We start from the raw sequence: 21,892 nt of genomic DNA, 5'->3' as shown, positions 1-21,892 counted from the left end.
AGTGAAAATGTGTAACAGACCATAAATTCTGTAGTCTAACAGTGATGCTACTCAGCTTGAAGTACAGCAAAGCTGAATTAGATCTTAAAGATCACGTTAGCTTTAGTGAGACGCCATTCTGAATGGTTCATTAAGTAATTTATATTGACATTTTGGTAAGTAATTAATGCTGAATTTCATATAAAATGGTTTAAGTACTAGGATTTTATTTCTTCAGATAGGATGACATAGTTATTAAATGTTAACACTGCTATTAATTCCTCTCAATTGGACTATCAGAAAAATATGCATTTTATAGAAATTGGGAGCTGTCATGCCATCCATTTTTTTATTTCTTATTCTGATATAATTCAGTTTAGGACTGATAAGTAGAAGAGACAGGACTGCAAGTTTCTTCTGGTAGGCAATTGTACCACAGTGGTAGGTTACATTCTACCAGGCTTCATGCTGAAAAATAAGAAAAGACAGGAATAATTTCTAGTGATATAGTATAGTTTCAAGAAGAGTATAAACTGATAATTTCCTCCTATTCGGAGTTGTAACCAAGCTTCTTAAGGCTGAACTCCTTACCGTAGAAATACTTTGCTCTCCATGACTAGAATTTATGAGAGTGAAATGATTATCTTTTCCAAGTTCCAATCCACCAAAACATCGACATAAATAATCAGCACTAAGCTATTCCTTTTATTGTATTTGCATCCAGTGCAGCCCTTCAAACTTTGCACAAGGCTGCGGTATGAATGAAACGTAAGCAAATATTTGGAATAAATATTGACCTTTAAATGTTTAGTATTACCAATTCTGGATTAAAAAAACACAAAAGATTAAAACAATAAATACCACAAATATGACTTCTGTCACTCAAGAACTCCTTCCCTCAAAAAGACAGAGGAAAAAAAAAAAAAAAAGCTTATCTGACTTGCATTTACCCTTAGAGCCTTTGCTTACAGACCCTTGGAACCTTTATTCCTAAAGGCATTACTGGAATGGAAATACTAAAGCAGCTCCTGGTACCAAAGAGCTGCAGTTTTTCCTGAAGTGACAGTCCTTCTGTTTTCACAGAGATAAATGGGAAGCAGGGGCAAAAGGCAGTCAAAACTTGCTGAACTGATGTCTGACTCCTCACATCTATTTTTAAGGTTGAGCCTGAGGTTGCTTTACACTCAATAGCAGATTCTGGAAAGCCAATTGTTTTGTGTCAATCTATAGGGTAATTATATAGATTGCTAGTTTAAGCAAGAAATAAAGTTTGTGCTTTATACTTTTCTTTCCCATTGTAATCTTCAACTTCGATAATCATTTTCTTTGCAGCACTCGTTCTAGCATTTAATTGAACTGTGGACTTCTTAAACCTTAGCTACCTCCTTCCTGAACTTTGTAAATTTCTATTATTAGCCTGGTTACCTTTCCTTATTTCCTACTATATAATTGCCAGAACAGACTTATCTTGCTCTAATGTGATCATTTCAAAATAATCTGATGTGCCTTGAGTCAAAGAGAATGAGAGATGTTTCTTCAGTGAAATGGGTCATTAAGTCCATTTGTAAGACTGGTAGGCTCCCAAGAATTCCTATTTTTTCTTCACTTGGCATGTACTACTTCCAAAAAAGGCATAACCTGGCCACCTAACATTCCAGGGCAAGATAACATTGCTGCTAGTGAGAAAAAGTAATTCTCCATGAAATGAGGTCAGTAGTCCCTTTCCCCTGTATCTCTACTATAAGTTGAGAATTTATTTATTAATTAATTAATTTATTTATTTTTGTGTAACTGTAGCTCCTATTTAAATCAGAAAGAGACAAGTGTAATAAGAAAAAGAGGTTATTCTATACATTCAATTAAATTCTATTTATCTCTCCCTGTGACAATGCACCTGCTAAGTTCTCCTGTTTTTAACTGAGAAGTCATGATGTCCCTTCAATATGCTTCTACTGGCAAACAATTTCCATTGAGACTCTTCCTGAAGCAGCCCAGATGACATACACCTGTTCTTTATTATTGGTGGAACATGAATATTTTAAGCTTAGGTGACAATATGAATTGGGAAAGAAAATGTGCATTCTCTCTTTTCTTTATTAGTGATTAAAATCTGGGATTTTCACAAGTTCAGTTTCCCACCTGTAAAACATGGGTAAAACCACAACCTAGTGCTAAGAGGATGAATACTTTATTTTAAGGTGACTGCTATGATGCAAGAAACTTAGAGGTGGGATGGATTGACTGACCTTTGAAAATCTCCAAGTGTTTGTTCTTTGTCATGTTAAAAATAAATAACTAACTCCTCTGTATCATCATTTGATTTTTAGATTTGAGGGAGACTCCTTTAAAGGGACCGTCATTTTACCTGGGTGAGTAAAGAGGATGACAACCTAAAAAAATCATCTGTGTAGTTGCATTTTCCATCTTTTATCTTTTATCTATTGCTACCTGTCTCTTAACAGATGTTGAAAGAGATGCCTTTTCTTGCTATAACATTCAGGACTTTTTTTGCCTTGAGTGGATTATTTGTCTTATGATTTTCACCATAAGGCACAGTAAGTATTTCTTTTCAGTCCTTTAAATTTATGTTTCAAGCTGAGGGAAAATACCATTCCTGAGTAGCAAGTAAACTATCTGTATTATAATATGTAAAATACCGTATTTCACTTGTGTTTAATTATATTTAATCATGTATATCTATTATGCACACAAAGAAAATGTTTTCTTCTTCTGACTTTCTTTCTACTTTACTGAATTCAACCCATATATCATTGCTTTATCTTATTTTGTTTTCAGTGTGTAAGAAGGAGGTATCATTTTTGTCTTATTTCCTGAGCAATATTATAATGTAAATAATTGCTCATATGAATGATTCAGGTATTCCTGTTATGAAAAAAAAAATAACACACCAAAACAAGAGTAGAGAGAAATAATTTTTTTTTCATACTTGTACACCTTTAAAAAGGTGCAGACTTGCTAATAACAGGAAATGCAACTACATGCCTCATTAAGGATTTCAAGAATTCACCACAATGCCCAAGCTGAGTAGCACCCCGACTGTTGCTGTGCCAGTTGCTGCAGTTGCTACAAAAGACTTAACGGGGTTATTCTTAAGCCTTCAGCATGAAATTATGCTTAGCATTTTAAAAATATTTTGTTTTGATTAGCAAGGGGGTTTTCTAAGAAAGTGCTATAGAAATCTAAGGCATAGAACAATCTTTGAAATCTCCAGTGCTCAAACATAAGTAATGTAAGCAGGCTTTAAACTGTCTCACAAACAAATGATACCTCCTGCTGAGATGGCCTCTTACAGATGACCTGTCCGATGACACATTTTAAGTGGATTTTTTTCTTGTTTATGATCTCTAATTTGTTCAATTACAGTTCAAAGCTGTTTCTATAATTTCAGACAGCTCCAGCAACTTTCATCTTCAGGACCATTTATGTTTTACTTAATTAAGTGAAGGACAGGTTTTGGGATCTGGAGTTTGGACATAAAGGTGTATGTTAACTGTTATATAGCAGATCTGATCTGAGATGTCATGTGACGTTGTTATTCTTATTTTGATTTCAGTTAAACAATAAGTTGCCCTGAACAACCAAAGAAAGATGATTTTTTTTTCCCGAACTATAATAACATACAATAATTACTACAAAGCACCTCTTTTATTGCAATTTTATTTTATATAGTCTGAATACACAAAAAAGTTACTCTGAATGCACAATATGCTATCTTTTCAGACCTGTGAATATAAACTCTGAACATATATTACAATCATGAAGCAATATGTATATGTATATATATTAAGTAAGTATTCTTTGACTTTCAAACAAAACAGAACCATGCAGGTTTGAAGAATATCATCACAAAACCACAGTGTATGTGGAAATGATCATCTGCTTTAAATATACTGTAATCTACTTCAGAAGCCAAGATCATCTAGATCCACTTTTCAAGGAGCTCCCTTCACAGAAGGCTCATCATCTTTTGAACAGCAGTCCTCAGAAAATATATAAATATATATTTAGGCAGAAATTACTGTGTAATATAAATAGTAGTAAGTGACTTACAAATTGTGTTGGATACATATAAACACCAGATAGGCAACTCATATCTTTGCTCATCTCTTTACTGCATATCCACTATTGAGAGTCTTTTTAAGAAAGTAAAAAACGCAGCATTTCATTTTAGCAATAACTTTCAGAAACTATCTGCTTAAATCTGTTGATTTGACACACAGCAAATGTTAACAGTGAAGGGAAAGGAAAGCAAATATCTATTGCAGACTGTCTGCTGGCAGAAAGTTGTGTAGCCTCAATTTGTGTGCCACCACTGAAAGAATTCCTCTGCTACATGGCTCTAAAATGCTAACCTTGAGGGTAACGTGTTAGACAAGCTTGTGAGCATATTCAAAAGGTGCTTTTCAGAATCTGTCTTCATGGTTCAGAAGATCATTTTAAAGCAGCAGTACTAATGCTACTTGAGAATAGAAACTCTTATCCAGTGAGATATTAAAATCGCTTTACCCTTTTTTTTTTTCTCCATGAATTTGACTGAAATGAAAGGAAAATGCTGAATTCAGAAAAACAGTGATTAGAAAATGTTAAAATATAGCTATGCATTTAGTAGCAGCACATAAATGAAGACTATTTATATTCCAGAGCTAAGGAGATTTATTTTCAGTTGTCAAAAATCATCAGAACAATGTATTCAGCTGTCTTTGATGTGAGACTGAATCTCTCCGTGTTGTCTCATAGAAGCTGTGGATCAAGCGGCTCACCAAGTGAGCTGGCCTCCTCAGCTGGACTGCCTGTTAGACTTCACTGAACAACAGCTGCTCACCTCACTGTGAAAGATGTAGCACAAAGGCTTGACGAAGATTTGATTCCCTCAGTATGACCTCTTGTATTACCCAAGCAGAATCCATCTCTGGATTCTGATTGTACTTAGGTGTGGTAAAGTTACTTAATTTCTCATTCTTATCAAGATTAGCAGAATATTCAGTCATGCTTAATACCTGTGAACGTGAAAAATAAGATTAGTCCTTCTGATTAATATGGAGGTTGTATTTATTTATTTTCTTTTAGTTAGAATCATAGTTTGGTGCATATTACAGTTTTGGGCAAAAATTTCAGTGTATGCATCTAGTTTTCATATGATCTCGAGTTCCTTACATGAACCACCAAGTAATTACTTGCCTAACCTTGAGGTTGACCAGTTCCAGAAGGAAGTTTTCAGCATCTTGAGTCATAGAAGTAGTTAGGAAGCATAATTCATTGCCTCTTTTTCATCATTCATTCATCCTTCAGATGGGGCCAGTAATGACTGCTAGTGGTAGAGGGTTATTGGAAATTTAAGTTAACATTTGTACAATGTTTGCAACGTATAATAAATTGATTTAAAAAGTTGTGTTTAGGCAGCAGATGAAATGTGCAGATACATTCATTTTAAGTTGCCCTATTGCTTTCCTAAAGTGTAACTTTTCATATACTGACATTTATATAGGAAAGGAAACACGTATATGGAAGCAAAATATCTGCCTTCTCCTGTGGAAACCTATTTATTCACCTCTTGAAGAGGAAAGAAGTAGAAGATGGAAAGGTGTTTGGGCTGAGGAAACAGCTGTCATCCAATTCTGGGAGGTGAATGGAAGCTAAAATCAATCGACTAAAGAATATACTTAAATGTTACATTCAATCTGGCATCTGTGCTTGTAGAAAGTGAAGTAAGCTCTAGGAAAAACTGCTGACGAGTCACTCGCAACTGCAGTGACCCTAATCTCACTGGAAGATTACCTTCTGTTGGGTAGAGAAGCATAGATCAAAGGGTAGAAAGGTGCTCAGTTTGTAACCAGAATGCTGGGAAGTCAAGAGGATTATGTATGTGTGTGTGTGCGTGTGTGTATGCATGTATATAGAATAGGAAAGGAAAAAATTCTTTCAGGAGATACTGAAAGGCAAATGATTAATGATTTAAGATTCTTTTCACACTGCAGTAAAAATTAATTAAAGATGTGCTGCCTTCAGGCAATTCTATGCTTACAATGATAAATATGGAAATGTGCTGCATTTCGCAGGATAAAAACCGTTGTCTTTACAACACACAGAAATGAATTGTATCCACATCAAGTTTTATGTAAACACTCTGAAATTTAATTGGTAAGGGTTCAGCTGAATGTCTCCTCTGATTAAAGAAAAGCAATACTGGTGGTGGCATCTCCAATAGCAAATGCATTTTCTCACTCAAGAAAAAATAGAAAGAAAAGGTTCTTGTCAACTGTGGACATAAGGACAAGTAAGGCAGAGAAGAATGCATAAACTTTTAGCAGTGAAATACATTACAATTGTGATGAATGTATGGTTAGGTATTTTTGGTTTTAGTTATTAAACTTAATGTCTTTCATGCAAACCCTGAATCTATTACCACAAATAGGCATCCAATCCATTCTCCTTTTGGTTCTTATAAAATGAAGGTACAAGAGTAATCTTCCTTTTTATTGACATAGAGATGCAATTCACTTCTTCAAATCCCTCCAGCAACTATCTTCCTCTTATTTTATTAAATAGAACCTCTCCTTACTGGCTTCAAATTGCCATGTAACAGTGAATATAAATTTTTCTCTCCTCTGTTCCTTTCTCCTTCTCTTCCTGTAGTTGCATCTTAGGGGTGCCGGAAGATTCCTGTTCTTTTTCTGCTGGACATAGCTTCTGCAAAGCAACTGTGGGAAGCTGGCTTAGGACCTTCTGAGGACTATATGTGGCTCTTACTCTGCCTCTGCTTATCCTTTCAAATCAACCTCTGTCATGCTGCTAGAAGTGACTTGTTCATAAGGTGCCTTTCATCTGCTTTCTGCTTGCTCACCTGTCAGGCTCAGAAAGCCTGCTGCAGGTCATAATGATGGTAAAATAAAATAAAATAAAATAAAATAAAATAAAATAAAATAAAATAAAATAAAATAAAATAAAATAAAATAAACAAATGGACAAACCCTTATAGAAAATGCTCTTTATTAGGATCCTGGTGTGCCCCAGATACTCCCATTGAGAAATACATTAGCATTGCTACTGGTTTACTGTTGAGTGAACGTGTGTGTAAATCTCACTATGGCACATGGATGAGAGAATTTAAATGCCTAAATGAGAATAGAAACATTCTCAGAAACGTTTTTTGCTTCTTCAGGACCCTGAGGATAAAGGGGAGAAAAAGGAAACAAGAATTTATTGGTCAACTAAGTACATAGCTGCATGGTAGAGTAGAAACAGGTTAGTCTGAAGATTCTGCAGTACCAGCAGTTGCATGGGGAGCTGCCTCAATGCCCTTCTGCAGCTGAGCTTGTGTGTTCTTGTTTTGAGTGACCAGTACTTGTGATCTTGCTGTGTTTACCGTTCTATCAAAAGAGGTTTCAAAACAGCACAAAAGCAGTGTAACTCTAATGGCACCAGTGGAGGCCACCAGCTGAAGGATTGGTCCAGTCTGTCCACTTATGAAAATATATAGTTAAGATGTAGAAAGATATACTCGGTTTATGCAAATAAAGCCAAGCATAGACTTTTTTTTTTTTTTTTTTTTTTTTTTTTTTAATAAAAGGAAATTATCCTGCAATATGGGTAAAGATGATAAGGAACTAAAAATTCTAGAAAACTGACAGATGACTTTTTAGCACCTCTGAGGATGAATTTTTTTGATGTAGGCGTAATGTGCTAATGAATTAGCCTTTCAAATTCAAATGGAGCGAATCTGCCTCATCCTAGTCCTACAGCAAGGAAAGTACTTGTTCAGACCTAAAAACCATCATATGCTTTAGCAAATATGTGGCATGAGTGGAAATTTCCAGTTGGCCAATACAAAGCTGTAATAACAAGTAAACTCTTGATACACCTTTCAGAAGAGCTTTTAAAGAAAATGAGTTGATTCTTGCATAGTATAAGGTCATATTTTGCCTGGTTTCAATGTGTGGCTGATGCTTGGACAAAAAAGTAAGATCAGATAGAAAGGGGTGAGAGAGCATGAGCCAAATTTGCAGGAGTATGTTGAACGAGGTTACAAGAGGCCTGTAGCCAAAACGGCTTGATGAGAAATGTGCCCTTGAGGCACATCCAGGGTCGCCCAGCAGATTTTCCCCATCTACTGAGAGTGGAGCTAGATAAGTCCTTGAAAATTCTGTTAAAAATCTTATAGACCAGTGGATGAGCACATCAAATTTTTCTTAATTTTAAAAACAGAAACATTGAAATAAAAATGAAGATTTTCTGTATACAAAAGGAAATTAAAAGTTCTGGGAAAATATACAGGGTTATTATGGAACCCTTTTCAATAGAACATGCTCTGCAGTTCACAGCCCATTCAGTTTTGTATCTGCCTCTGTGATGTAAAGAAAAGCACTGAGATAATGTAGGTTAAGAAAGAAACCCTTCTTTAAACAAGTAGGAGGAGTGAGAAGTGTTATTGGATATGTGTTTACAGTAGCAAGGGAACTGTGAATTGCCTTAAATGGCCAGCAGCATCTCAGCCTCAGGGAGGCAGGGAGGATGAGTGAGTATCTGTACTAGCAGGCAGTAATTACAGCTGCTGCTCATTCTCCACTCTAGAGAAATTAGATTGCTTCTGATTTAAACTGTAGGTTCATGATACAAAGTGTTGGGTCCCAGTGCCTGTTTTCCTCCCATTCTTCCTTCCCTGTTTTGCACTTTCGTGCTGTGTCAGTGCAAATCCTTGCTCATCTGTGAGTTGAATTGGACATTAGAGAACTATGACATGAAAAAAAAAAAAACCCAACAAAATAAAACACAGAAAAAAACCAAATTACTTCTATGCCTAAGAAAGATGTCAGGTGAGAAATGAGGGATGAATGTACAGGATGAAATTATCACAGCATCCCTTACAGTGTTGGCAAACTTGGTCTAACTAATTGTGCCTAACAGACAGCCATACTCTGTGCTCTGCACAGACATAATGGAGTCATGGAACAAGAGCATTACTATCCATCAATTCCATCCTTTCTGCTAGACATATTGTCACTAAACATTAATAAAATCCTATTGTTACTTGGTTTTAAACCTCCAACATAAGCAATGCTATGCCACTAGAAAGAACAAATCTTATTAGGAAAAAAGCATTACCTTTTATATTTTCGCTTAAAGGAGAAATATTTCACTATTTCACTGATCTCTAGGAACAGCGCTATTTTTTCAATAAACAGTTTATAAACACTAAAAGAAATGGAGTGTAGTTTATGGGATTTATACATACATTCTATTATTTGTTAACAGGATTTGGTTTCTCCATGCTACTTCAAACATCCCTCTTGAATATACTTTCCTTAAGTTTCATGTCTTGAAAGAATTCTAAAATAAGCCTTTCTTACCTGAGCTGGCCTTTCTCAAATCTTCAGCGTGAAGACGTGATGTCAATTAAAGAATTAAGCAGCTGTATAAACATTGTACTGTATGCTTAAAATCAACTTCAGTGAATGCTTTCTAGTTACACTACTATTACTCATGAATATTTCAGTTATAAATTTAAAAAATAAATTCAAATTAAGAGTCAAGCTACAAAGAAAGTGCTTACAACTTAATTTCCCCTTGACTGGCCTCATCATGCATTCAGCAGCAAATTATTTCTTTTCTTGTCACCAGCATGATGTTTACTGGTTCTAAGAAGTGCCAGTACATAACTTATATGCTGAAAGGTTAATAAACAATGCATATTGTGCCATTTGCATTTGCCTTCTTTTTATCTACAGAAAAATATTTATCTTTTCCATACACAGGAAAACCCACAAACATTTATTGATTTTATTGGCAGATTTGCCATTTGTTTTTAAAAAGCAAGATGCTTATTTTTCACTTTATTGCACTGCTTTAATATTTTACTCTTGATAGGAATGAAGTAAGAGAGGTCAATAATAATTCAACTGAGTAAATGTCATGCAACAAGTTTCTTAAAATAATGATGTTGCAGAGAAATCCTCCTAGATGGGTTTTAGTATGTTGTGTTTTCTGAGAACTGTTTGGTAGCCTCTTTAGGATGCACAGGAGCATCTCTGTAGCAGGAAAGATGACAAATTCACTGACCTCAGAATAAATTCTCTGAAGATGAAGGCTTGAAAATCGTGATAAAAAGAAACATTTGCTAGTAAAGAACAGGAAGGAATAGAAAGCTTTACTTATCTAAGAAGATGAAATTCAGTCGCTGATAAGATCTAAATGTTATGAAGACTGTAAAATCACTGGGAATATGGAGGTATAGAGTATATTTTAGTAGCTGCCAAAACTGTGGTAGCGCAAGATCAGTGTATATACTAAATTGAAACAAAGCCACAGCAATGCCTTGTCAAGATTTCACCGTCAAGCAAAAATGCAGCAGCAAATGAGGGAAAAGTGAAGCAGATTAGAAGCTTTTGACAGTTTCTGAGTCAGCTGGTGGCAGCTACCAGCATGGAGGTTTGCACAGTGCCCAGCCAGCCATTCCTATCAACCATCACTTTGTACAGATTATTCTTACCTTTTGCTTATAGTGTAACTTCACAGAGTGGGCTGCACTTTCAGCCAATGAGCAGAGAATGTATCAATAGAAAGTAATAGAAGACTGCTGCATGGTTCAGCGAGATGATTACAAACTGGATTTCTTGTTTGCAGTTTTTCAAATGCTGAAAAAATATCTTGTGTAGTATGCTTACAGTCAAGAGAAACCAATTAAACAGATCAGTGTCCGTGGAATGTCTCAAGTGTATTAATCTCTATGTAAATTTAAGTAGTTGGAAAAAGCCCCTATGCAGCCATTCCTCTCTGTAAAAAATTCTAAATAAAACGTGATGGCTTAGCTAAATTCAGTTATTTGAGGTATTTTTCAGTGTTCGTAGCCAAGCACTGTAAGAAAAATAAGTTAATTTCCCTGGAAACTTGAAATTAAGTGATAATCCAACTTTAATGATGCTGCTGAGCCCTTCTACGTAATGTATTTGCTGTGGCTGTGGCATTCTTAAAGAAAACAAGGAAACTGCCCATTCAAAACCTGCAGTATTAAGGTTGCAAAATCAGGTACTTTGAAGATAAGAAATATTAGTTTAGGTTCCTATCTGAATCTAATTGTGTTCCCATGCAGCAGTTTGTATTATTAGATTTACTTTATAATTTGTACAAATTCTAGTTTATCTTACATTATTTTGGTGTATTTAAATGCTTTATTTATTTATTTATTTATTCTTAGCCTTTATTGACAAAATAATAAAAAGGCTTTATTTCCACGAATATATTCCTGATCTTTATAAAGCAGAAGGATGTGCAGGGATCTCATCTGCAACTGTATCAGATCTTCCCCTCCGTGCACAAGATGCCACTGCAAGTCTGTCTGCACAGGTGCAGTTCCTTCCAGTCTGCCTGATTCTCATTCTTCATCTATTGTGGGAATGATGCCTCCTTGTGCCCTGCAGAGCTCAGAGATTTATCAAACAGAAGGGAGTATGACTGGAACATAAGAGTGACTTCTATGTTACCATCACTGTAAGTGCAGCATGCCATCCTGGATCACCAGCAGACTTTGGGTTTTATGGGTCTCCCAACTATAAGGGGTGGGCAGCATGCTTCACTGTTTCACTGCCACACTACCAGCAGATGACTTAACTTTCTAGTGTTCTTGTTATATTGCAATCTGTCAGCAAAATATAGCACCTCTCTGTTCAGTATTTTCTCTTAAAGCAGCATATTCAGCTCATGAACTTTCATGTTGTTTTACGACACTGTTAAAAAACTCAAGAGTAATAACCTGTCATTGAACAAAGGCATAAGCACAGGGAATTATCAAATCTAAACTGAGCTGTCAGGGTGAATAGAATACAGATTCTCTCTTGCTTCGTATTTCTCACCATTGATCAGAGAAGATTGAGTTTCTTGACCCTGTCTGATAAGATTCAGGTTGACCCAAGTTAACTGTACAGATGTAACCTCTATCTTCAAAAAGGTGGATAATCCATTCTGTTTGTTTTTCCACTGGATTAAACTAAAACCAAACATAAAAATCTGAATGCAAACAAATTATAGTGGTGCCAAAAGGTAAAAAAAAAATAATAAAATCACATCACTATAGAACTATTAGTTTCTTCTTAAAAATGTGCAAGGCTTTGTACCATTTCCTGGAAAAAATAGCTACTGGAATTACTTGAGGACAATGGAAAGCAAGGAAATACCCCACTCAGGCGAGAGGACAGAATGAAATGTATGCTTTTCCACAAGTGTGGTATGTCTGGATTGCCTGTTGGCTTTGTTTGTATGATAAACATATTTTGAGAAGAAAATCTGTTCTACAGTATATCCTGACAATTGGTATGTAGTAGTTAAGTTACTGCAGACAGAGATTTGTACAAGAATTGTTAGGAAGTGAGGAACCAGTATAAGATGAGATGATAATAGGTTTTGTTAAAGTGGAAATATTGCTAATGAAATTCCTCTAGGATAAGTCTTGCATCTGATCCCATGTAGAATTTTTAGTAATAATCTTGGCAGAAAGAAATTGATCTTGAGCACGGGGAAAATTTGACAGGATGAGATGTAATGTGTTCTGCCAGGGGAGGTTCATTTTTAAGAAAAATTTCTTCTCAGAAAGAGTGGTGAGGAATTGGAACAAACTGCCCAGGGAGATGTTGGAATCACTATCCTGGAGGTGTTCAAGGAAAGACGTGTCAATGAGGAACATGGTTTAGTGATGGTTTGGTGGCTGGGATAGATGATCTTAGTGATCTTTTCCAACCTTAATGATTCTATGACTCTCAAAGCACACTTCTGTGAGGCACATGTGAGAATTTTTCTCACCCATTGGTGAGAAAGTTACAGGGATAGTTACGGGTGCCTAAACCAAGAGGTTAGAGATGATGGTGAGGAGAAAAATTCATCTCCAGAGGACAGCTCACAGAGCTTAGGTGAGCTTCCTGCTCTGACTAGTGCCTCCCTCTTTTAACCACAGAGAGAGGGTCATAAGGGGCTAAGATGGCTTGCTTTTTGCTGTAGGAAAGAATGACAGTTTTTTATATATAGTTGAAAACCCTATATTCAGGTTTGCTCTAGTTCCTGTTCACAATTTTAAAACAGGTCTTGAGCATTGGCTGTGAAACCTACCAGTCCCCTGCGGGGACTCTACTTGAGTTCATAGATAATTTAAATGTACATGAAAGCTGTAGCCTAGACACAATATATTTCAAGTACTTTGCTTTTTAAGTCTTTCAAATCTGCTTTTGTGGTTAGTTTCTTTTGTTCCTGCAAAACACATTTGTAGGACAATATCTGATTCTAAGTCTCTCTGGTATTCACCTACCACTTCACAGGGGGCCATATACCTGCTTACACACTAACTTCCCCTCACAAATCACCATAATTCAATTACAGGTAGGGAAATTTCTCTCAGCTTCACACTTAATTTAAAGTTTGATGTTACTGTTTCAGAACTTTCCTTGTTTAAAAAATAAATAAATGAAAAAAACAACTTACTCTCTCCACCCTGGATAACTATTGAGAATCCTGCTGAAAACCAATAGTAATATACTTGTAGCAATACAAAAGGCATTAAAGATTAACAAATAATAGTCAATATATTTATCGTCAATTTTTATTTTTCTATGCCTACTTTTCCATCTTCTGGCTACTTGTTTCTATTCCATATATCATAATTTGTTACCTCCAGGATTTGTTTTCTATTTTCCATTCATCTAGAGGAATTCAGTTTCTTTCTGCCTGAGTCATTTCTGTGAACTTTTTAAACTTTGAGCCCACATGTGACATTATGATGGAGGAGGTTACAAACTGCACCTCTATTTAGGAAAGGAGAAAAGAGCTGCGGGCTTTCTGAATGTTCTATGGTTTAATACATGGTGTAGAAGTGACATGAGTCTTTTCTTATATCTGCTTCCTTGTAGCCAGACGTGACAATGCAATCAGACAGTACTATTTGAAATGTATAATTGAACTCACTGATAACATGCAAAACTTTTGTAAGATATCCCAATATTCTAATTTCTTTCTCTGAAAGAAGTTGATTCAAGCTACTAGTTCAGATTTAGATGCAAAATACCAATATGGCCATTGTACTAAGCACCTGATGTTATGTATGTACAGAAAGTGCCATTGAACATTGTTCACATATTGCCTGATATGAATTTGGAGAAGGGAAGACAAGGATATCAGAATCAACAGAAAATAATTTACATTATTTACAGAGGCAAATATAGTTATTTTTACACTATAGAATGTGGGCTTTGAGACAGCGAATATCCTTTGTAAATACCCTATATTTTTAATGACAAAGTATTGTAGAAGATACTTAGTTTAAAAGAAAAAAACAATAAAAGAAAAACAGTGCTGTAATGACAAAAGAATTCATACTGTGAGGCATGAGCATGGAGTAGATTTCCAACCAAAGTAGTGAAGGTAAGAAACTTAATGAATTCTGATCCAAATATTGATCTGTTGATGAAAAACATGATTTTGTTGCTCTTATGATATACTTGGTCTTGTTAGCTTTTTTAGGATCTGTTCTAACTTGCTGCGTCTGGTGTATGCAAGCTCTGTTTTCCTAAATTACCATTATCATTGTTTAGTCTGATTTTTTAAATTTTTATTTTATTATATTTTATTTTTTATTGTTTTAACTTATCTGATGTGAAGCAGTTACAAAAAAACTCATACCTTAATCTGACTGCTTAATGGCAAACTTTAAGTCTGATCCTGCAAGAATTTGTATGAGCTTAATTTAAAACACTGCAAGCATCTATAACGATTTCAGTAGCACAAACTTAGCATATTGTGAAGTACATGTGGGTTACAAGGAAGTGAGCCATCACCACCTATATTCAAATAAGATCTCAGAAGACTATGTGCTGCTAGTTGATAGAATATTTTTTGGCTATTCAGTTTACAGAATAGCATACCCAGCAGCTGTCACTGAATTAGGGTCTTGAGCTAGTCTCAGTCTGAGCAGTGTAGTGATTTGGCAGGAATCACAAATGAGCAGCAGCCGTTCGTTTGCTGTGTGGAATAAGAATGGCAGAGTATTTTGAGGGTTAACACTGAAACACAGATCATTTGGGAAAGATTTTTGGAAGATACATGAACGAGATAGTTCTTCAAAACAATAGCTACTGAAAGAGGAAATGTGTAGATAAATTATGCATTCAACCTGAAAGATCTCACATCATATAGGAACATTTTGTCTCTTAGAACATCATGCAGAAAGAAAGACACCAGAAAATGGAGCAGTCAGAACAATCTATATCTTCAAATCTAGTTTAGTTTCGCTGCATTCCTATCCTAATTGTTTAAAACCAGATTAGAGTTTGAGTGTCTGTCAGTCTCCCTATTTACACTACCTTTGAGTTTTCTGTAGAGACAGTGAACAAGGTTGCCATGGTCTCCTGTAACTTAAATTCTTTTCTAGGAGTAGATGCTTTATCATCGAATTAATTTTGAAGAAAACTATTGTAAAAAGTCATCCAAAAACCACCTGAAAAGTCTGGAAAAGACTTATTCTTGAGTTAAAAAGGTCCAAAATCCATTATCATGCTGCTGCCAGTAAGCTACTCTTAGCACATACTTAGGCATATGCCTTTCTGAATTTGCAGATGTCAGTGATGTTTCAGAGGTTTTGGGAAGTAGAATGCATAAATAACAGCTATAGCTATGGTCATTAACTTCTGGGTTTGGCAAGTCTTTTGCATTCTGATAGAGAACTTCTTTCCAGATAACAGCCAGAGGCAGTGAAAGAGAGATGGAATCTTTAGGCAGATAGGACCCACACATAACCGTATGACAAATTGTAATGACAAGGTTGGGATTGGGATTTGTAATGTGATATACTGAAATAAAACCCATTTCCATATAGTGCATGCAGGCCTATTGCTGTTTGAAATAGTCATCTTTGCAAAGCATATTATACTTTCTTTAGGTCAAGAAGCACACTCTTTTCTTGTGCCATGGTGTTTATATATCTTGTTCTCACAATCTAATATAATTCTGAGCTATAAATATAGTTTGGTAAGGAATTCATAAGGGCGTTATTACAGGTAAAATGGGCTGTACAATAACTGAATTATTTTCATATATGTGGGAAAGTACTGATATTAGAACTTCTCTTTCACAAAAAATGTTTTAAAATATACTATTTTGCATCATTATAATTTTTTGAGACAAATTCAATATGTGAAATAAAATCATTGAAATTCTGTCACAAAAAAGTAGGTGGAGAAAAAAGAATAATCCAATAATTCAACATTTTAAAGGATACTGGCTACCCTTGATGACAGCAATAGAAATTAACCTCAAAATGTCCAGCAGAAAGTACAGGGTCTATTTTTTACATAACTGTGATCCTTCCTCATGCTTATAAATAGTAAATTAATGTGGCACTAAGACGTTTGTAAGCAAAATAATCTACTGTTCTGGGGCCCACTGAATTTCATATTCTGTTAATCTGGAATGCTGAAGATGTAGCTGGTTTTATAATAGTTTTGATTTTCACCAGTCACCAGCCTGTCTTGCTGACTAAGGAAGCACTGTTCACCAGAAAGTCTTGCTATCAATTAGCATACTTTTGTTTCTCCTTTAGAAGCACACTGAAACAGATGGGAGAGGGAATCCTCACAGTGAAATCAATTGTTGTTCTCTCTTACTTTGAGATTCTTAAGCACAAATGAACTATGTCACCCCTTGTATTACTAATGGAAGCATTAGATTTACTTAGCAGCTACTCTCAATAAGCAAATCTATAGTTGAACGAGATTTGTCTGGTCCTTTTAATCACTACAGAGGAGTCTAGATCCCTACAGTATTTCTAGAGAGGTTTTTGATTTAATTTTTATTTATCATTTTTATTTATATTGATGCTGCTAATTCTACATCTTCCTTCTTCTGTTTTGCCTATATTGAATCTCTTTGTTAATCTTATACAGATCTCTGGCTAGTCTACCACACAGTGTTGAAATTTACTTTCAAATCTTGAATTTTTGTCTATAGCATCACCTGTTTCCTCTTTTGTGCCTGCATGAAGTTTTAAGCTGCCTAACTCTTATGAATAAGATTGTTAGATTAAAATGTCCCCACATTGCACATTCTTTGTTGCAGCATCAGTTCTTCTTTATAGTTTCTTCTTTATCCAGCTCATCCTGGTAACCACTACCTCTGAAATTAACTCTACATATAATAATCAGTCAGAAAATCAAAAGAAAATATATTGTGTGCAAAATAATAAAAAAGGAAAGATGTTATAGAATTCTGTCAAAAAAAAAAATAAAAAAATGGCAGTTGTGTGAAAAATCTGTAGAGGTGCAGTTGTAATGCTGAAGACAAACAGGTTCCTCATTTTGCACTCTTTGAATGATATAATCAATGTTGGATACACTATTTTGACCTAAAATTATAGTTCTGCCTCACCTTGAATACAGTGTGAAATGTTGGTATAATGTGACTGCAAAAAGTGACTTTGAGAACATAGAATAGCACAAGAAATAAGCTCAGACTGTATGGTTCTATAAAGAAGAAAAGTTTAAAATAAGACTTTATTCTTACTGAAAAATGAAAAAAATCACTAGAATTAACGGCTTTCTTATTTATTTCAGTAGTGAATAAGTCTTAGTGGCACCGCTGAAATGCAATTATGCAAAATATCTCAATGTATTATTTATTTGCTAAATTAGTGAAAGCAAATAAAAAGTAGCAAAAATAAGTCAGACGATAGAACCCAACATGTTGTACCATGCTGAATGAACTGAAAATAGTGAAAATACAAAGGCACAGTCTCTAGTAGTAAACACAGCTTGAGAGGATCGTGCTTCTGAAGCAGGGAATAATAATCTATTGAAAAACTGGTCTGTAAAATCAAATGATTTCAGTTAAAAAAATACACATTTACCACAAAACCTTATTTCAGTGATCCAGTGGAGGAAAAATCTGCTAACAATAAGGGTAGTGGGTGATAATGGACAGGTCACATAGGTCATCTGGGTTAAAGCAGGAAGAGGAAAGCACTGTAATTTTCATAACAGTGTATAGTTTGCTCACAGTTAATCTGTATCCAGAATAGATTTTGAATTTTAAACATCATGCTTCTGAATAGATAAATCTAACCACAGAGACAGGGTTTACAGAAACACCATTTTAATGTTTAAGAGATTGTGTTGGGAAATTGGTTACTTTGGCTCCAAAGAGAAAAAATGTAGTGTGTAAGTGAGCATATAAACTACTTTTTTACTCATATTGAGAGGAGAGAGATTTATATTGCATAGCAAGTTAGGTGATATTATTTGAGTTGTGGATCCAGAGTGGGTGACATGCTCTGTGTAGGGCACCTGAAGCTCTGTCCAGAGGTCTTGTATTTCATGTTTCCTACTTACAGAATCATCACCATAAAGTTCCTTTATGTTGCAGAAAAACAGAAGTCAGAAAACGTTGCTGTGCAGCATCTGAACTGTAGCTAGAATTGAGACTAGGCAATCTAAGTTGGTGTATATCTACATTTGAATCTACTTGGATAGGAGCTGACAGAGAAAGAAAGCCTACAAATGCTTCTTTGGCTGCGAAAAGATTAAGAATAATGCCTGGTTATGTTTGAGTTTATGAGTAAAAGTCATGGAGATCAGGGAGTTGGATAGCTAAGTAGGATGACATTATGAGATTTCTATTACATATATGAATGCAGCATTATTAATTTTCTTCCAACTATTATTTTTTCTCTCACAAAATCTTCTTTCACAGTTACTTATCTCTAAAACTAATGTTATTCAGCTAAAGATTAAGCTATGAGAAAAAAAAACAACAACCATGTATATATATCCAGAAACCGATAATATGTTTCTGGGCAAAACTAAGAACTTTTAAAAATTCTAAAAATGTCTGGAAGATTTAAAAATTGACATATGTGCAAACAGTAAGAAACAGCAAGATAATCAGAAGCAGCTTCAGCAATGATGAACCTACAAATTGGTGAAGAACAGTATTTCAATTACTTGCACAAATCAGTACACACACAGTTCTGACTGCATAATTATATAATACATTATATTCTAAAGGGAACATTTACCAGAATTGGTGAGAGAATTACCAAAGTAGTTGGACACTCTTAAAATATATTTGTGATGTTCATTTCAAGGATTTTGCTTGTAGGCATTCCTTATTACTTAAGCTGTAAGGACTACATTTTTCAGAAAGCCATCAAAAAGGACTATTCCATTAAAATAAATTTTCTATGTTGAGCTTAGAAAGAGAATATGGAGACTGTGCTCTGCTAGTAGCAGAGCTGTGCAAAAAATGTGGTGCCAAATTGAGCTCTGCAGAGTTTGCAAAGTTTCGGTTAAACTAAAATATTCCGTGCCACACTTTTAGGAGAAAATCTTTACCAGAAATCTGTGTTAAAGTTAGGTGCAACATTTTTAGTATGTTTCCTTAACAGATTGGTAATTTTAGCAGGAAAACTTGACACAGTTAACTTCAAAGACCTATTTCGCAGCTAAGCTGTGACTCTTGGTTTTTTCTTTTTTTAATTGTTGCTTGAGCTTACAGCTTTTAATAAATATGTTCTTAATAAGCCATTTTGGCTTGGTTTTTTTTTTGCCAAAGCAGTTAATGACAGAATTATGTCTTTTCTTTGAGAGAGCATTTTAGAACAATACCACCTGACAGTTCTTTTCCTAAGTTATATTGCTGGTAAACTCCATGACATGAGAACTGTTCCCAACTCATGCAGACAAGAACACAGAGGCACAGTTTGTTACACACATCTGGAGATCTGAGTTTGAGATTAATGAGACACACCCCAAACTGGGCACCTTCCCTCTTTCAGGTGTTTTTTACAAACCTCCAAATGGATGCTCTTCTTTTAGGAGTCTGTAAGGAGTATTTCTCTTTACTGGCCCATTATAAATGTGATAGAAAACCTGGGCAAGAAAAACCCCTGAAACACCTGAAAGAGGGAAGGTGCCCAGTTTTCTATGAATCAGTCAAGAAGAGAAGTTTTAATGTTCCCAACAGAACTTATCCAAGATGCAGATGAAGACCTTGAAGGAGGAGACATTGGTCTGTAATGTGCTTGGTCTGTGATTAGAAGGAATACCTCAGGGATTTACAAAGGTTCCTGTAAATCTCTAGGAAGTATTAGACACATGAGTATTACTCCAAATAAAGTGTGAAGTTTCTCCTTTTTGGATTTTTTATGTTAGTTTTTATTAAAACTTAATTAAAGTTACTGTTGGAGATTTTTTAAGCTATGCTGAAATTAAAATGTGTGCCTCCTTTGTGGCCATATGAGGCTGGGAGAACAGAGCTAGTGAACATCATTAGCACAATAAATATATTCCTACCTCTCCTCAGCTTCTGAGAAGTGGATTTTGAGATTTGGCAATTAAAATCATGCATTGAACACCCATAAGAGAAAATGGACATATTTCATACAGTTTCATATCTATGTTTATTTATATTAATTTCTTTTTCCCTTTTAGAAGTATTATCCAGCCAACATTTGTGAATTATGTACTTGTCTTGGGATATCTGAACAGCCTGAAGTCATTCAGGCAACCTTTGTCCATGCCTGAGGTTATATGGACAGATCAATTGAAAAACAGTATGTGCAGTGGCTGAGATACATTTTGGATAAATCAGACTTGTTAAACATATGCTGCACATCTCAGGCATATTTTCATCTGTGAAATCCTGGAAAGTTGTATGAGAACCCTGATTTTCCACTCTGCAAAGATCTACTGAAATGGAGAGTGAAGTTTTAAATTTAATGTACTTTTACATTTTGAGTCAATATTCCGGTCGTATTCCTTTTTATCTAGCACCTTTGAAGAATTAGGATAGAAAGATGGAATCAAAAATCATTCAAAGATGACTTGGGAGTCAGGTTTTTACTCCTAGTCCAGCTATATATTGGAAAGTAGTACCTCCCATTCTAAAGCATATTCAGATTCAAGGGCAAAAGGTGTCTGCAATGAATCTTTGTTAACATTGTTGTTCATATTTAAACTTTCTGCACAGCTTTATGGCTCTAATTAAAGGGAAAGGACAAAAGTGTACTGGAATGAATAACAACTCTTGTTCAGTGAGGTTTTGAGGTATGTCATTTCTTTACCATTAATTTAAAGTTATTTTCTTTTAGAGACTTCAATCAAATAGTCAAATTTAGAATATCAAATTCAGTTAAACATATGTACAACTCTTTAACTGAGATACACGTCTTACTTTTTATTTTTACAAGCAATTTCCTTTCTTTGTTTTCCATTTTCTTCCTCTATGGGGGTGCAATGCAGGTCATAATGTAAGAGTTTTCAGTCTTACAAAATTTATTTAGAGTCTTGTTATACTCTCCAGAAATTTAATTGGTAATTGAGGTTGTTTTTTTTTTTTTTTTCTCCCCTTAATAGACTGTGAACTGAAAAGGACACTCTATATTACTTTAATAGTCTATCTGACAAATTATGCTCTTTAATTCTACTTAGGAAACAGTCTTTTACATTAACTAAACGTCACCCCCCTCCCCGACCCTGCTTGACATTTAAAGCTTAAGCAACTACAGACTACTTCTAACAAGTTCTTCTTCAATGTAATTAAAATAAAGTGGTACTGAACAAAATGATTCATTATCAAACAGTGGTTTCCACAAGGATTTATTTGAGGCTGTTCATGAACAAATAGAGGAATTCAATTAAAAAAACAACCAAGGTACTAAGCAAACTCTCAGTATTAGTAGAATGCTAAGTAACTTGACAGAGAGTTCACCTCATGGTATATTGTTATATACTGATATAGATGCACGTGTAGACACAACAGAATGTCTCCTGGTCTCCTGATTTATGATATTCATTGTTCAATTAAAAGTATCTCTTAATTTAGTTTGTTCACTCAAACTTTTGTTTTGAGCATCCTCAACAATATTATCTTG

The 21,892-nt window shown here is 35.0% G+C and overlaps 1 long non-coding RNA gene across 1 annotated transcript in view; it reads left to right on the top strand.

The window, feature by feature from the left end:
* The first annotated feature begins 2,306 nt into the window (after window positions 1-2,306).
* The window catches only part of LOC146761133 (uncharacterized), a 52,132-nt gene continuing 32,546 nt past the window's right edge, over window positions 2,307-21,892 (top strand). The window contains exons 1-2 of the long non-coding RNA XR_014945471.1: window positions 2,307-2,348; window positions 2,442-2,534. This is a non-coding gene — a long non-coding RNA (uncharacterized LOC146761133). The remainder of the gene's footprint in view (window positions 2,349-2,441; window positions 2,535-21,892) is intronic.

The sequence above is a fragment of the Coturnix japonica genome, chromosome 4 (genome assembly GCF_054131305.1).
Source record: "Coturnix japonica strain WE chromosome 4, WE-NBRP24, whole genome shotgun sequence".
In the NCBI taxonomy this organism is placed as follows: domain Eukaryota; kingdom Metazoa; phylum Chordata; class Aves; order Galliformes; family Phasianidae; genus Coturnix; species Coturnix japonica.
This window is presented reverse-complemented; position numbering and strand designations above follow the sequence as displayed.